The following is a 5,835-nucleotide window of genomic DNA, read 5'->3' on the forward strand; positions in this document are numbered from 1 at the left end:
ATACATTTTTGGAGATAATCTGATATAAAGTATGGTATTAACAGACTCACTGCTCCTTTAATTTGAAAATTAGCATCATTAAATTAAAACTATCGCGAATCATACGGTCATTAAATACTCATTAGCTTCTAGAATATCACGATTTTCAATTGGTATGAATATAAATCTTTATAATATATATGTAAAAGTAAATCATATCACCTTCCCTGAGACAGACATATTAAATACAAAAGAACGTGGTTTACGTGAGTGTCTTACTCACCTTTTTTTAGTGGAAGATTGCTCCACTTGTTTCATTCCACTCCACTCCACGTTCAATTGAGCCATTTTAATATCATATTCACTCGTGGGATCCTTTGAAGAAACTCACTTCGTTCGTTTCTTAAATACACACTCGTATTTTAATGCCTTTCATTATGTAGCAGTCACATAAACTATCATTACTCGTTTACTTAACACACCAACAAGCCTATGTTTTCGCTTCTGTCAAGAGATAGGTATCAATTGTGAAATAAAGGCATTTTTCAGTTAAATCAAATACGATTCATGGAACGTATAATCTGTTGAAGTGACTTTTTGTGTAATTCCACTAGTTGGCCGTCTAGACATGATCTTAACGGCACAAGGTAAAAGTGGACTCGGATTGAATGGCCCGGGTAATTTTTAGATATAGTTGAATATTCAAATAGCTTTTACTGTAGGTAAACTAGATATCCAACTTCTAACGTCTTAGGTACTCATTTTAATTATCTTTAAGTGGACATTTGCAGAAAAAGGTGTAGGTTTTTTATCACTTTTATCATTAACTTTTTATTAGATTTGGGCAATACATCTATTATTTTGCTAAATTTATTTTTCTATTCAAAATTACATAAGGTACTATCCTGACTTAAAATGCACAATATATATCGTTTTCGATAAGATTTTTGAAGTGAAAACTTCTTTAGCGGCGCTGGGCACTTTTTGAGGTGGGGAAAAAATGATAAACTCGAGCAGCGTAAGGCGATCACGTGACCGTAAGGGGCGTAAAGCGATCACATGACCGTAAGCTCCGTAAGGTGGCCACTCATAATTTAAATGGCATTTAAATCAACAAAGAAAAATATTTGACATTTATGTTGCGGACTCCTTTTCAAGACTCTTTACCTATCTTCAAATAATTTGACGTTGTCATGGCAGTATGTAAATAAACATGTCAATGAAAAAGTGTGATCTTATTTGAGAATGATAATAATATATAATAAATAAATAGAATACCTCCGCTAAACGTATGTACCTATATTGTATCGTGTTACCGGGCGTCGGTAACATAGTGAGGTGAGTTTTCACTTCTATCGGTACTCCCGGAGTGCAACCGTTGTTGCTTGTTTTTAAATAGATTACGCGGCTTAAGTGATTTAATTATAAAGTACCTAATATGTACCTACAAAAATATATAAGAAGGCATGTCAACACCAAATGTATTTACCTACTGTACTCCTACAAACACCTCAGCTTCCAACGTTCTGCATCTTTTCTTTTCTAGTCTATAATTACAAAAAAAATTAGCGTACTGTGTGGTCGCACCATACAAAAACTCGTTCCGAGATATTCCGATCTCTCTCCGAGTTCGAGCAATAGCCAGGACAATCCAGTGTAAGCGGAGACATGAGGGAATCATAATACGGTTGATGGCACATATCGGAAAAACACTGACATAGTGTAGTTTTCGTCGGGATGTAGTATATTTATTCATTTTATTCAATATACCTACGCGATATAATCCATTTTAATAGTTTTATTTCATGACTAACTATCGCGGTAACCAAAGACAATATTAACAACTATGTTCACATTTTTTTATACGCGATACTTCACTCAAAATTGAATATTATTAACATATTCCTCTAGATCATCGGTGCAGCAGTTTAGGTAAGTGTGTACAATTAAAAGATAGAAAACTGTACAGAGTGATTTTCGCAATCATAGTATTATAACCGGGATTAGTAATGTATAGGTATTCGTAAAACTTTATTCACCCGCGCATGCGCGCGCGCGTTCAACGATGTACCAGTGTACACCTACAGTTCCGGTCAGTACAATCGGGGACATTCCCGGTGAACCACTTCAGAAAAAAATTACCTTCGATCCTTACGAGCGAGCTAAACTCCGCCTCCCATAGAGATAACCAATTACGATGCATTTAGGATTCTTTATGTTAATAATGAAAAGGGTAAAAACAGGTAATGAGACAAACAATAGGTAGTAAGGACAGTTTATTAGTTGTTGTTGTTTAGGCTAATTAAGATTCGCCTCCCCATAAAGATAACCAATTAGGATGTATTCTGGATTCCTTATCTTATTTTGCAAATGACGGCAATAAACTTTACCTGAGCTAATATTTTTTTTCAACACCCACATTTTTAAGTGCCATGCATGCAAGCAAGCAAGCATGCAAAGTCTTCACTTTTATGATATCGCCTGACCGTCTGCAAGACGTTTAACCTTTTGAACGCCAAACGGCGCATCCATTTGTCGTGCCACTGACGCCACGGGGGTAAAATTTAGTTTTGTGAATAAATAATGCCAACCTAAAAGTGGGTTGTTTTTCAGTAGATTTTCATCAAAAAACGATCGACGTCAAATGCCATCTTTGGCGTCGTTGTCACGATTTTGCGTTGACGTCAATTGCCGTCTGTGGCGTTCAAAAGGTTAAACGAGTTTTGCCCTTAAGGTGGTTCACCACGAATGTCCCCGATTGAACATACTACCCTATACTTATATGTAGTACCAAAACACATCATCGGCTGTCAATTTAATTAAAAAAGAATTCATTTCACGGGTTAAGTCGGATGAAAGGGCTTGTTAACCCGTCGTTTGGGGCTCATTACGCGATGTTTCATCGTAACGAGCGCGTATAATGTACACTTAAGTATACAGGGTGGTTGGTAAGTTTAGATAAAATAAAATAGTTAACTATACCGAAAGATAGAAAATTATGTAGCTAGTCGACTTTGTTAAAGTTGTGGAGGATGGGATGGGATTTATCTTGCTAGCTTACAATACCTAATACATTTCTTCTTTTAAGGGGACCCCACCAAAAAGGTAAAAAGGATTATGAACCATAGTTCGACTCCGTCCGTTTGTCTGTCTGTCACATCCTCAGATCGCTAAATGTCGCGAGCACTAGCTACTCTATCGATTTAAAATTAGGTCTCACTCGCGCCAAATTAGGGCATGCTCCCGGGAATTCCCGGTTCTCAAATTCCCGGGAATTCCCGGGAATTTTATAGTGTCGAAAGAACCGGTACTGAAGACCCGGTACCGGTACTTCCCGGTTCTTATCAGTATGCGTATTTATTCCCATTTCAATAGTAGTTGTCTTAGTACTTTAGCTCCGGACATTAAATAACATTTTAATAATGGTGCTATGAAACGGGGAACCCAAAAATAACCCGACAAACTAACCTAGTAAACTTCAAAAGTTTTCTATTTCAACTTTGTTTTTATCTGAAACATCCTTCAGTACTCTTATGTCGGTTACATAAAGGACTAATGATATTAGCAATCTATGTATGTTTGTGTCATATGTCCCAATGGAGCCTTAAAGCCTAATTACACCCATTTAGATTAATTAGGTGTCTATATCTATACATTTTGACCCGGGTGACTTAAGCTATAATGTTTAAACAACTTTTGAGTCATAAGTAGGATATTATTTATTTATTATATTCGAATATTCTTCTCCTAGGTTTGGTTTTAGGTATATGAAAATATTCCGTACACGGGTTAAATTTTTAACTCCCGTATCCCGTCAATCCCGTGCCGTCATAGTCCTGAGTGCATCGACTACCGGCCGTGTTGCTCGTACACCCAGGCGCAGGCAAAGTGTGCCGGTTAATTTCGTAAAATAGGTGGGAACGCTAAAAGTGCTTTTTTATATCAAATAAGTCGTTTATTAATCCTTATAAAATTGTTCATATCAAAATAAGTAATTCATAAAGATTGTAGATACGCTATAACAAACAATTTCTTAAAAAGAATCATAAGATTCCTTGAGAACCGGGAAGAACCGGGAATCCCGGTTCCGGCCATGTTCAGAACCGGGAAATACAATTCTTGGTACCGGGACTGGTACTGCATGCCCTACGCCAAATACATACATACATGGACGAATACGAAAAAATACGAGCGAAATGGACGATAACTGAATGACATCATTTAGATGCCATTTATTTAGAATTTGATGTCAGTGTACGTTCGAATTGGCCTGTAGTACAACTTTATTCCAAAACATTTTTTTTTACTGAGGATGCCGAAGACCGGGCAAAGTGGAGAAGACAGCAGGAAAGCGGACCCTGGCGCTAGGCCGGGAAAACGCTAGGTTGAAGAAGAAGTGAAAAAAAAAATTGATGTCGTCCAATTTCCTCGTAAGGATTATCGAGGCAGAATCTCATCTCCAGTCAAGATAGTTAATCTAGTTTTTACTAAAACTAACTTCAGTCTGAAATAACTTCTTAACGCCATTCTCGCAAAGTTAAAATTTTTCTGTTGTAAAATAAGTTTTTACGAGATTAGGAAACTTTGAGTTTTATTAGCATATTTTATTAAGATTAACTTAAACTTAAAAAGAATAAGATCGGGCGGTGTAGCGCTTCAGGTACCTACTTATAAGCTCTTTTTACGGGAGTATAATAATTAAACCAACTTTCAAAATGGCGAAGATTCCCAATTTCATTTTTATGATGATAGTAAGTAATAAGACGTTCATTAGTGAATTAAATGACCGAAAGTCGTAACCAACAAAACTACATTTATAAGGTCAACCGAGGTAAATGTGTCTTTTTAAAGATTTCTTCTAGGCGGAACATTTTAGAACTATTGCAACCCTCTCTGTTTGAAGTATGGTCACTGAACTTTTAATTCAGACGGCTATAATAAGTTATAATATGTTGTGTTTCAAATAAATCTTTAAAACACGCATTTACCTCTAGTGACGCATTTACCTCGGTTGACCTTACTAGGCACCATCTAAAACCAAGTTCAAAAGAAGAGAACTGGCGACGCAGCGGTCGTGTGCTATATAAATTACACCACATGGGTCAAAAGTTGAACCATTTGGAGCATTTTTGACCCCTACGAAACTCAAAACATATAACATAAAGATATGAAATTTGGTTCATTTATTAAGACCCTTAAGGCTAACTAGAACTCCAAATTTCATGAATAAAGCTTATACTAGGAACAATATTACCTATACAAGACATGTAAAACAGTAAGTAGTTACCTACGCTTAAAAAGTGGTGGTGGGGGTGGATGGTAAGTATTTAGACACCTGCTATGTCAAAAACTTTAAAATAAAAAGTATGGAACTACTAGCTGTCGAATAGTGTTTTATTTGATTGTTCGTGATGCAACCGGTTTGGCGTGGGATGGTCACTTTCACTGCTGCCCTTTATATAAGAATAACTTATTTGATTGAAATGCTTACTAAGATACGACCTTCTAAACCTAGATGCAGTTACCCAATAAAAGTCGTCATGTTGTATATCTATTTTTTTGCATCCGTTTGTGTAAACTGTGTTTTGTTTTGTTTCTTTATTTTGTCTGTTACCTTCCGTGATTATTTCTTACTTGATGGTCTCATCGGAAGATCAGCGCTGGCAGTCGCCAGCAACATGCTGAGATAGGGCCGTTTCGTGACACTTTATTTTCACTATGTTTTTTATGTGTATACTTATGTGTATTGTCTGTGGTTACCTACGAATAAAAACTATTATATTCTATAAAGAACAAAATTACACATTCTAACACCAAAAATGTCCATACATAGTATACAAATGTAATATTTTTTTC

The sequence above is a fragment of the Cydia amplana genome, chromosome 17 (genome assembly GCF_948474715.1).
Source record: "Cydia amplana chromosome 17, ilCydAmpl1.1, whole genome shotgun sequence".
NCBI lineage: Eukaryota > Metazoa > Arthropoda > Insecta > Lepidoptera > Tortricidae > Cydia > Cydia amplana.